Genomic DNA, 13,491 nt, shown 5'->3' on the forward strand with positions numbered 1-13,491 from the left:
TGTAAAAAAGTATCACAAAATCTTCATACGAGGCACGGCCACTTTTTCCCTTCAGTATATGTGTATCTCTGGCTATCTGAACAGATATATAAAGATAAGACCTGATTAGCCCTAGTTTTTATGCTGACACACTTGTGGGTGACAAATGCGTGACAACAGCCTCACGGTAAGGGTGTATTTTAAGCCTAGACAGTATGTGTGAAACACTTTTGTTGAGTAGTTGTATTTCTGTGCCCTTCGTCCGAATTTTCGTTTTTGATTTTTCAAGCTTTATGTTTTCATGAAATGAATTCTTGCTTTATTTGTGATTCTGTCCATGTACTAACCACAAAATAATGGCTTTAGCCTTTAGGCGTTATTGAATTACATTTTGATAACTGATTGTCCTTCTCATTAAGATGAAACCACTGGTAGCGTTATGTGTGATTCTGCTGGGGGTAACTTCAAACACAGAAGCAAAAGGTAAGTTGAATGGTGTTTGTTTGATGTTTGTTGTTCAACACTCAGTAATATTACAGCTATACGATGGCGGTATGTACATAATCTATTTTGCACAAGACAATGAATTAAGTGACAACAAGGTCCCTGATTCACTCGGTATCCTCTAATATAGTTACACGTCCAATTTGTCACACCTGAAAACATGGGTCATGGCTGAAGGGACTGACCGGTCACCTGCAGGCAAACCTAGAAACATAATCGTGGCGAACCGGAATTCGAAACCAAAATCATAGGTTTCTGGCGTGCCCAAGGGACGCTACTCTGCACAGCAAATCGCGGCGCCTAAAACGACTGGGCCACCCGTGCCCCCATATGCACACAAACACATATCATGTTATTAATATATAATTTTTTTATTAGCACTGGTAATAACACTGATTAATTAACAGAACTGTATGTTTCTGAATTGTTTTTGTTTACCCCAACCCTGCTTAGAAGCCTGCCTGACTTAATTAATCCCCTCCTGGACTCCGCCCAGGCTGTGTAAAAACTCTAAAAATCTCATTAAAATCAGATGTAGGTTCTCGCTGCCGCTAAACAAAGATCTGAGGACAACCCATTACGGGTCACGTCAGAACGACCTTTCGCGAACTTTGACTGACCACTGAAATGACTATAAGAAGTCGACATCGGCCAGTAAGAAAGCAGCTTTCTCGAACTTTACGTCATTCGTTTCAACCTGGCGACTTCCATTTCAGACTACGTTTGAAAAACATGTTGACACAGTTCTCAATTAAAATTTTGGAAACTGAACAAACAAACATTCCGGAATGTTTATTATATGGTTCAGATTGTATGGCAGTGCTTCCCACGTACTTTGCAACGCCTCATCCGTTCAAATGTTTATCCCACGGTAGCGAGAGAAAGACGATAATTTTGACGGAATCTGTCGTACGGGCCGTAACTGTCGTTCGGAATAGCCAGTGTTAACGTTTTCGAGGTTGCATGATTAGAAATCACATTCCGACTGTCACTTTCAGAATCTGGTAAGCGACGCTTTGATTGGTCTGATGAAAGGTCGTTCTGACGTGACCCGTAATTGGATGTCCTCAGATCTTTGTTTAGCGATAGCGAGAACTACTGATTATAATGAGATTGTGTAACAACTGGGAATATAGAGGGATGTGACAAATGGGACGTGTAACTAGTGGAAGATAACCATTCACTCAGTTGGGAAACGCTGACGTGCAATCAACCAAGTCCCCAAGCCTTGACTTCCTTGTCCATTTGCCAAACTATACCGACAAGCATATGTTGCTGGGGACATAAACGGAATCTCAGTGGTCGATATACTAAACATATCCAATATAAATTCTTTGATAACCGCCTCCGTGGTCTAGTGGTAGAACGTCCGCCCGGAGAGCGGAAGGTCCGGGGTTCCGCGGCCGCGTCATACCAAACGACGTTAAAAGATGGTACTAGTTACCATGTCTGGCGCTCGGCATTAAAGAGCTAAAACAAGGACTGGTCCGCTCGGAGTCAGTATACTGTGTCTGAGTGGGGTATCCATGTTAAACTGCGGCATATCTCAGTGAGCTAGCACTATAAATCGGCATCAGTCTGGACTAGTACAAGCAGCAACACACACACATACACGTGCATGCACGTCGCTATATAAGTGCAATAATCTTGGACGCGACGTTAAACCCAATTTCACCTCACCTCCCCTCACATCACCTTTGATAGGCATATCCAATACATAATTACAGGTGATAACTGACGGTAATTAGTTATAGCATGCTGGATAAAAAATGTCCACAAGCTCTCATGTTATGCATAAATCCTCAGATCTAGTGTGCCATAACTGCTTTGACGTCGCATCTCCTGAAGACTGCCAACAATTTGTAACCTGCGGAAAAGATGAGGTAAGCACTTTCGTGAATTAAATACCACACCTTTCAAACGATAATTTCTTCAATCATGCCTACCTGTATATTCTTCAATATTTATGATTCATTGGCATGGTACTTGTTTCGTGTTCCTAACTTTTACCATATATGCGTTTTAGTGATTTAAACACCCCATCGTTCAAATGAAACAATTAACACTTTACCTCTATTTTCATAAATATTGATAATTCTAGGTACTTGTTTCGTGTACCAAAACATTAAAATGTATGTTGTTATTAAAAAAGATGAGGTAAGCATTTCAGTGAATTAAACATCTCATCTTTCAAAAGAACAATTAAACCTTTAGCTCTGTGTTCATAAATATTGATCATTCATGGTACTTTTTTCGTGTACCAAAACGTTAAAATGTATGCTGTTATTAAAAGCAAATATGAAATATGTCTACATGTGTTAGTCCTGCTATAAAGACCTTCATAATGACAAACGTCGTATCCCTGGAATATTACTGATCGCGGCGTCAAAGAACAAACAACCATACTACCATAACACCACAGTCGTGTACCAATGATTAGATACCAATGGATACAATATAACATGGATATAATGGACACTTATCACTATAAGTATGTATGTCTTAATGGCAGTGGTATTAAAGGTAAAAAGAACAGTTTCAGACATAGTACTTTCGCTGTCTCATGACAGCTCTTCAGTGTTAACAATGACATGATGATGATGGACTAACGTGGACTTTATTGTTTTACTATATATTACATGTACACCGAGTGAACATTTACCTCCTTTTTTTTGTATATATATATATATATATATATATATATATATATATATATATATATATATGTATACATATATATATATGAATATATGAATGATTTAGGATATTAACAATATCTGCCTTACGACAAAAAGAAAGTATCCAAATATATATATATATATATATATATATATATATATATATATATATATATATATATATATATATATATATATATATATATATATTTATGAAAGATTTAGGATATTAACAATATCCACTCGGAATGATTAAGGACATTTGTATCACCTGTTAGTATGATTTTGTGGCACTCTATTGGCTGTACAGAACAGTTGCTTAACTCAGAAAGGCTTTAACATGACTCATTGCACAACACTCAAAAGACTTCTGGACAAAACAACCGCCTAAACAGTAGAATATATTGTAAAACAAAAAGTTAATGTGTGTAAAAATAGAAATATAAGTGTGTGACATCATCAAAGAAATATAGATCTGATATACTTGGTGGAATCACCTCAAAGAGGAGCGATAACACATTGAAAGAAAAAGAATTAAAACGGACTTGATAATTTAATACTTAACTTAACATTTTAGTCATGGTACCATTGTGACACACATCTGCAAAATCGGTATGTATGGTATATTTCCCACATCGATAAGAATGTCCTCTGGAAGAGCTACTATGACCTTTACTACCAGAGTACCTGTCAATGAATCAAAGATAAGCTTAGTCCAGTAATAAGTACTCTGTTGATAAAGGCCAACAATATACTAGTATGCCATGGAGGCATTATGAAACACCTCCTTTCAAAACCAGATACGTTATTCCTTTATCGTTACTTCTTAAAACAACTTCCTGAAACAGATGCGCAAATATGCGCACTTCTTTTGTTTCCCCTGTATGTTGTTTAAACATCAAGAACAGTCATGAGCCTGAAATTGATAGGATTAAAAGAAAACGAAAGTCAATGTATAGATTTGTTGGCTCGTATCCCAGCATAATTAGTCTATGGTGGTGTTTTATTGATTGTTTGTTTGTTAGTTGTTTAACGCCGCACTCAGCAATATTCCAGCTGTATGACGGCGGTGGATGTGTTTTAAGCCTTATTGAACTTCTTAATAACTTTGAGTCAATCTGATGGAATTTGGTTTTAAAATGAAGGAAATATTTTGGTGTTTTATATATTGCCAAAGTAAAATTTCGATCATTTTACACATTGGCTGATTTACATATATACTTCTACACTTGCCTTAATTAATCTATGAGCATGACGTCACCTTGCAACATTTATGAACTTAGATCAGTATTATAATTTTACTATGAAATAAATACTCCATATAAAAATTCTATGTATCTTTACAAAATAAATACTCCGGATAAATACTCTAAATGAATAAAGGAACGTGTTTGTTTGTTTGTTGTTTAACGCGCACTCAGCATTATTCCAGCTACATGACGGCGGTCTGTAAATAATCGAGTCTGGACCAGATTATCCAGTGATGACATCATGAACATCGATCCACGAGTCGGGATACAAGCATCAACCAAGTCAGCGAGCCTGACAAAGGAATCTGATCAAACAAACAGCACCAATTGTACATGCGTACCATACGCCAGGGATACCATGACATTTACATCAGGCAATGCATTGTCCAACCATTGTCTCACCAGGTTCCGTATGTTTCTAACAGATGTGTTACACCAGGGAATTCACCGACCATAACGGGAAGCGAGCATATCACCTGGGCTGTGAGAGTCCAAGGGTGAGTACACCAAATATTCTCGTTGCCGAATACCATGTCTCATACTCTAAAACGAAAATCCTTTCATGGTGTTTGTGTTGTATTCCTCTTTAGACTGATATACAATCAACTCCTCGTATCACACGGGTATTTAGTTCAACTTGGTTATGTGTTCTATAGTTCTAACTCAATTTGCTTATTAGGTTACATGGAGAAACAAAGGTAATATCAAAACATTGTTCCAGCCACTAATTGTTATTCCGGGGAAGAATAGGTCTTCAGCAACCCATACTTGCCGGAAAAGGCGACTATGCTTGTCGTAAAAGGCGACTAACGGGATCGAGTGGTCAGGCGCGCTGACTTGGTTGATACAAGTCATCGATCCCAATTGCGTGGATCGATGCTCATGATGTCAATCACTGGATTATCTGGTCCAGACTCCATTATTTTACAGACCGCCGTCATATACTGGAATAATGCGGATTGCGGCGTTAAACAACAAACAAACAAACAAACACTTATTGTTAACGGGCGCTTCGAAGAACACTACACGTTTTGGAGGAAAAGTTGTGAAGCTAAAATTGTAATGCTTCATGACTTCTAGAGTAATAATAGAACAAACAAATGAGACTGTTTACAACTGTACAACAATCATAACTATTCAGTCAACAATGATCAGTTTAATAAAGTGTTTGACTCCTCCCGTCTCCAAAAGGAATCTCTTCATAAACCAGACTCCATTGTACAATTCCGATATCGTGACCATGTGTTTATGAATCACTATCAAATCGTAATGATACCAGGTGTTCGCTAAAAGATGAGCTTATCTTGCCACACCGATGGCATCCGTCACAAACCCATGCAAAGGCAAGTCAACTGTTTATCTGAAAAAAAGACGGGAACATATGGCACGAATCAAAATAGGGAATTGCATCGGACAACATTTTTGTCACTGATCAATGCGTCAAATTTGGAAATGTCCTCTACCATATAAGTTTTAAGAAATAGTGTTGTATGTAATATAATTATGTTCTTAAGTACGGAAGCCTTTAAGGGTCATGTGTTGTTGTTGTTTTTTTCGATACACTCTTGAAATTTCCAGATACTTAGTTGAAATTTCAAGAAACTAAGTTTAAATTTCAAGATGCTAAGTTGAAATTTTAAAATACTATACTTCTATTTCAAGAAGTTGAAATTTCAAGATACAGAAGTTGAAATTTCAAGAAACTATTTGGAACACAAGATACTATTTCAACTTAGTATCTTGAAATTTCATCTTAATATCTTGAAATTTCAACTTAGTTTCTTGAAATTTCAACTTTGGATTTTCAAATTTCAAGATGGTATCGATTTTTTTTTTAAATGGCCCTAAAGGCTTCCGTACTTAAGAGCGAGATGACATCAGTTTGTCTTTTCATTGATCCTTCAGACGAAATATAAAACTGTATATCAAACAAGTATATCTGACATGGTGTTTTTTCTTTGGCTCAAAGTACATATTTAGCTCGATGATGGTTGGCAAAATGATGACAGTAATTAATATGCATGTTTCATTTTGTAGATCTGCAGTATTTTGAAAAACGCACAAACGCTGCTCGGCAAAAGGTTGGCCAGAAGTATGGAGTCTGAAGTCTCCTCCGTGGCAGCTTCTACCCGTGATGCACACAGATGTTACCACTGCTGTGGCCAGGACTTGTGTAACGTAAACGTCTGTGATGCAAGTAGGTGACACTATTATTAAACATATTTTATTGTCCAAAAAGACAAAGGGATTAGGCACAAGTGCAGCACATATTACCGCCTTCTCCCTGACTCAGGTGACACTGAGTATTATATCAGTCAAACACATACGATAGTACAAGAAAGATTGTGACTTAATGAGTGAGTGAGGTGTGCTTAACGCCGCTTTTAACAGTATTCCAGTTATATCACGACGTGTCAGCTTAATGTGGGAGGAAAGCCCGAAGTGATGCAGGTCTTAGACGTTTACCACTTCGGTGAAGCCCACAAGCACGGGTATGGTGCTGACAAACCTAGAAACATAATCGGGGCGAACCGGGATTCAAACCCACAATCATAGGTTTCTGGCGTGCCCAAGGAAACTGGAATGCTGTTAAAAGCGGCGTTAAACCCAACTTACTCACTCACTCATTCCATTACAGTTGTATTAACTGATCCGGAACCAATGCCCTCTAACAAATCAATCACAGCGCACCTTGACAGCCAAATATATAGGAAGGGTTTTAGTACGGCATAAAACATTTTGTCATTTTCATTTTATAAAAAAAATCATTGATTCAGCAAATGTTGTCCCAAAAATGTAAACAGTGTGGTGATGGTTCCTCGTGTTCTTCAGGGTGTCCGCATGGCTTTGTGAAGTCTCCAACCAGATGTTACCATTTCTCTCGACACAACGTGACGTGGCAGGAGGCAAGGCATGAGTGTCAGGAGAAGTCGGCAGATCTTGTGTCTATAAACACTGCTGAGGAATATCAGTTCCTGAGAAATAACACTCGTAAGTAAACATTCCTTATATATTGCAGGGAATATGATGTGAGTGTGTGTGTGAGTGTGTGTGAGTGTGTTTGTGTGAGTGTGTTTGTGTGAGTGAGTGAGTGAGTGAGAGTGTGTGTGTGTGTGTGTGTGTGTGTGTGTGTGTGTGTGTGTGTGTGTGTGAGTGAGTGTGTCTGTGTGTGTGTGTGTGTGGGGGGGGGGGGGGGGGGGGGGAGGGGATAAGCTCATTATGCTCCGTTTATCTGATAGTATCCATGCGTATCTTGGGATCCTTGTGGTCACGTAACCCAAGCATATTTTAAAACAACCTTTGTCACAAATAGAAACTAGGCATCCTTGTAAATAACAAACCGTTTGTTTTGGTTACTTCGTTGTGGTTTGTGTTTGACAAGCAGTAAGTCTTCCATCGGCATGGTTGTGTCCTAAAAGAGTGGACTAGCATGTTTAGCCTGCATTTAGTTGGTCATTTTATACCAAACATCAAAGTTATAAGAGTTTCCCTCCTGATTTAAGAACGTCAAAATTAGTCAGGGAAATACAAACTTACATCGCATCTGCAGCAATATTTTGATCGTATTGCAATACGAGCAATTTGACTCTGCTGTACCTGGATTTCGAAATATTTGGACTTCATAATAAAATGTTCAAACGAATAATGACTATCAGTATGACTATCTGTAACAAGCGCATATCTGACTATATGTAACAAGCGCATTATTTTATTCAGTTTTATCTTTATATAGGAATTCTTTTCGCTAACACCTTGTGTCATCAGTGATTTCAGAGGTCCATTCATACACTCTTTACTGCCCTTTACGCCAAATAGAATCTCTTTCAAGACTGGTTATTCTCCAGCATTGACATTTTAAATTTATTGGAAAAGAATTGTTCTGGAACTTAATTTGATTGATATTTGTGTCACTGTTGACCTTGCTACTTTGTCCTTCATCTGCGACCGCCTCCGTGGTCTAGTAGTAGAGCGTCCGCCCGGAGAGCGGAAGGTTCGGGGTTCGATCCCCGGCCGCGTCTTAAAATATTTTTAAAGATGGTACTTGTTGTTACCCTGTCTGGCGCTCGGCATTAAAGGGGCTAAAACGGTCGGCTCGGAGTCAGCATACTCTGTCTGAGTGGGGTATTCATGTTAAACTGCGACATGGTATCTCAGTGGGCTGACACTATAAATCGGCATCAGTCCGGACTAGAACAAGCAGCCACACACACGCGCGTGCATGCACGTCGCTATACAAGTGCAATAATCTTGGACGCGACGTACGTAAACCCCATTTCACCTCATCTCATCTCCTTCAGCGGCGAAAGCACCACCCCTGTACTGGACCGGAGGATTCTACCAGCCAATAACCAACGTGTGGCAGTGGGTGGACGGGACTGTAGCCAACTACTTTGAGTGGTATCCAGGGTACCCCAAGCATGCCCCCAAACGCAACAGACTACCGCTTGACAATTTACACTCTCAAGCCAGAGAAGTTCACCTTGTTTGAATCTGTCAAAACAAGCTACAAATCGTTTATATGTGAAAAGGACCATTCTCTAGTCTGATTTGTCAATATAATATTTTACCAAAAACGTTTATTTTTGTAATTGCAGTCACTCGATGTCGTATACATATATTTTGCCTTGTTATGTTTGCTTAGATTTCTCAATATTTCCTCAGATTTTTTGCCTTACCTTATATCAAAGGAGATAAGATAAGGTCAAGAAAACTATCCAAGCCGCCATATAGCTGGAATATTGCTGAGCGCAGCGTTAAACATCAAACAAACAAATATGAGACACTAGATATTCCCCACGAACCTCAAAAGCTCCAAAAGAAATGGATCAATTCAAAACGTAAACATCAGAAAATAATCAGTCTCGGTTATCTGCCAAACCATTTGTTTGTTTGTTTTTTAACGCCGCACTCAGCAATATTCCAGCTACCCGACGGCTGTAAATAATCGAGTCTGGAACTGACAATCAAGTGGTTGACATCATGAGCATCGATCCACGCAATTGAGATACGATTATATGCATCAACCAAGTCAGCGAGCCTGACCACCCGATCCCGTTTGTCGCCCCCTACGACAAGCATAGTTCATACCACCTAGAGAACAACAAAAGGTTGACAACGTGGCGTCCCGTCCCATGGACAAAGACACACACTATCATGTGACAGACGTTTGTTTTTTAACGCCGCACTCAGAAATATTCCAGCTATATGACGGCGATCTGCAAATAAGCCTGGAACAGATAATCCAGTGATTGACATCATGAGCATCGTTCCAAGCTATTGGCATACGACGACATGCAATAACCAAATCAGCGAGCCTGACAACCCGATCCCGTTAGTCGCCTCTTACGACAAGCATAGCCGCCTTTTACGACAAGCATGGGTTGCTGAAGACCTATTCTACCCCGGATCTTCACGGATCGTTACGTCATTGTTTCCTCATAGCTGTGATATCGGGTTTGATCATCTTATATTCACAAAACGCAAATAGGATTGGCTACAAGTTCTCTCCAGGGATGTTCAGATATGTACGAAGTTCAAGAAGGGGAGGCTGAAACGGACTATAGAAGTAACCGCCTGTGACTCCCTGATTATAATAATAATAATAATAATAATGATAATAATGATAATAGGAGAGGCTATGAACGACCACTGCATTGAGTTATTGCGTAGTGTGTTGAGATGGTCAGAAGCCCTGCAGAGTTGGATGCCGTGGTTTGATTTTCTGAACGACCACTGCATCGAGTTTATGTGCAGTGTGTTGAAAGGATCAGCAACCCTGCGGAATCCGTCTCATGGATGAAATCGGAGGGCCTGAAAAGTTGAAACAGAAGGCATTCTGTTTGCTGCTCAGGACCAGACAATTTCCACTCGAAATCGTCAATGTGTGATTTTGCATCAAAATGTAAACATGAAATGTAGATTATGTAATGAATTTAATGAGAGTGTCCAACACAATGTCAGTGGATGCCCAGCTTTGGCACAAACACAGTATCTTAAGGTGGAGTGGTGGAGTGGCTCAATCATTTTATTACCGTCTTCGCCATGCTTCGCCATAGGCCCATTTACAGCCTCAGACGTATCCAGGCCAACAAAACTGATCTTGTCCTGATAAATCCAATGAAACATTTATATAATTGAAGGTTCTGTCCCTTTTTACAGTAATGTGATCGACAAGATTCAGGAAAAACATGGCAAACATGCAGACCTCGCTTTCGAAATGTCACGCTTGCATCCAAAGTACCACGGTGTCCGACTCCCCATTGTTCTCGGTGCCTTAGGTTTGGTACCTCCCAATCTGTTGACTGACATTGAGAGGGTACCCGGGTTTGCTACCAGGAATACAGCCCTTCTGACAATCTGGGTAATGCAGAAGGCTGCAGTGTTGGGGAGTCTTCACATTCTCCGAAAGATTCTGGGTGGGTTTGACTAGGCAGCGCTTCCTGGGAGAAGTCCCATTCGTTGTCTTGGCTGCGTGTAGAGGGGGCAAGGGCCATGAGCTGATGATGAGAATGACCAGCCTGACTGTCCGAGAGTCCGCGAGCCTGACCACCCGACGGCGGTCTGTAAATAATCGAGTCTGGACCAGACAATCCAGGGATTGATATCATGAGCATCGATCTAAGCAATTGTGATCGATGACATGTACCAACAAAGTCAGCGAGCCTGACCACCCGATCCCGTTAGCCGTCTCTTACGATAAGCATATTCGCCTTTTACGGCAAGAATGGGTTGCTGAAGATCTATTCAACCCCGGATCTTCACGAGTCGCATCCCGGCGAATTAAATTTACATATATCAAATCTATACTAAACAAAAAAACTCTGGGATCCTTAATATTCTTGGGATTTTTTATTGAAGCTCTGTGCACAGTCTTCGCTCCAAACATTTTAAAAAAAAAAAAATTATGATCCACAGCTTTATTGTTCTGTCAGGTCAAAATGTAGAACACAGTTCATTTATCTCCATTGACATGATGAGAAAATAAACAACAGCATCTTCGGTAATAGTGAGCCGCTTTTAGCAATATTCCAGCAATATCACGGCGGGGGACACCAGAAATGGGCTTCACACATTGTACCCATGTCGGGAATCGAACCCGTGTCTTCGGCGTGACGATCGAACGCTTAAACCACTAGGCTACCCGACCACCCCCTTTGGTAATAACGCAATTGACTAACTGATGTGGGATCTGCAGGGGTAGGTTTAAGGGATAAGTGGTAACGCTTTAATACCCATATACGTTTGCATTCCGATATATCTAAACCATAATGTACGCCATAATACTGAACTCACTTCAATGACTTTCACTAAAACAAGTTAGAGCAGATATCCTCTAAGCATCATTCAAACTGCTCGGCAAAAGGTTGGTCAGAAGGCTGGCGTCTGAAGATCCCTGGGTGGTGGTTTCTACTCGTGATGCACACAGGTGTTACGTACGGAAGCGTGCTAGGGCCACGGTGAAATATGTTTTGTGTCTAAGTATTCCCTACGTAGGACTTATTATCTCCTACGTAGGACTAACTATCTCCTACGTAGGACTAACTATCACTTACGTAGGACTTAGTATGGCCTAGAATCACTATCTCCTACGTAGGAGATACTAAATCTTACGTAGGAGATAGTCAGTCCTACGTAGGAGATACTAAGTCCTACGTAGGAGATACTAAGTCCTACGTAGAAGATACTTATTCCTACGTGGGGCGGTCGGGTAGCCTAGTGGTTAAAGCGCTAGCTCGTCACGCCGAAGACCCGGGTTCGATTCCCGACATGGGTACAATGTGTGAAGCCCATTTCTGGTGTCCCCCGCCGTGATATTGCTGGAATATTGTTAAAAGCGGCGTTAAACCATACTCACGCACTCACTCACTCACTAAGTAAGAGATTCTAAGTCCTACGTAGGAGATACTAAGTCTTACGTAGAAGATACTAAATCCTACGTAGGAGATACTTTGACAGAAACAAATTTCACCGTGGCCCTACTACGCTTCCGTAGTTATGAGTGTCGTAGTGAGAACTTGTGTAATCTAAAGGTCTGTAGTGCAGGCAGGTGGCACTGAGTATAATATACTCTCATCTATAGTCACATATATACGAGAGTACGAGAAAGAATGTGTCATGATTTCAAGCAAAGGATGTAAGCAAACCTGAAGGTATACATAGATAATGTACGTAAAGAATTTACAACCAAGATAAAACAACAGTTTGTGTAACTTTAAAATAAGAAAACGAAAAACACTTCTTTAAAATGTACAAACATTTTTATTTTTTTTTATAATCATGTCAGTCATTTTAAATTAATTAGCTATGAAAAGACAATGACTTGTTTAAAAGTGTGAAGTTAAAAGTTTGAAAGTGTTTAAATGTAACATATCTTTATTTGGTATTTGGTATTTGGTATTTTAGCCACAGATCTAGAGGGTACCATAGTACATACGTTCTTAAAGGCGTTGTATATTGCTAACATTAAGTAATTATTTCTTAAATACTTTACAATCAGACCTTCTAACCCGATAGCAATGTTCTTTGCTTGCAGATCAAACAAATCCTCAACAGGATGTGGACCCGGAACGAACGCCGTTGACCCAACATATATATGAGAAAGCGTGACGTAAACTACAAACTTCGGAACCATACAGTAAAATTGGACCTATTTTCACATCAAATATTATAAACTATAGCTCTTGCAAGAGATGGAGTCTTTTGACAATTATTTTAAAATTGCCTTTTCCTCTTGTACACCAGCATTTGAGAAATGACCTAACCAGGACACGCTTCTAATAAAAGTGACGACCAAGTATGTATCACGGCGGGGGACACCAGAAATACGCTTCACACCTATTGCCTATGAGGGAAATCAAACATGGGACTTCGACGTGACGAGCGAACGCTTTAACCACTGGGCTATCCGACCGCCTCCAAATACCGACTATAGTCCTGTGACAATATCGAGGTCGTAAAGGTACAACTGAATATAACTCACATGACAATGAGCACGCACATAACATGGCACTGACTGACTGATATACATTATTTTTTTAAATTAAATTCCTTATCTAATCAAGGCAACAGCTTGGTAGTGC

General features: G+C 39.9%; 1 pseudogene; it reads left to right on the forward strand.

Moving 5' to 3' along the window:
* Positions 1 to 398: 398 nt before the first annotated feature.
* On the forward strand, positions 399 to 8,958 carry LOC139444476 (C-type lectin domain family 10 member A-like; annotated as a pseudogene).
* Positions 8,959 to 13,491: the final 4,533 nt, after the last annotated feature.

Source organism: Haliotis cracherodii, unplaced genomic scaffold, assembly GCF_022045235.1.
Source record: "Haliotis cracherodii isolate W230 unplaced genomic scaffold, xgHalCrac1.p SCAF_54, whole genome shotgun sequence".
Lineage (NCBI taxonomy): Eukaryota > Metazoa > Mollusca > Gastropoda > Lepetellida > Haliotidae > Haliotis > Haliotis cracherodii.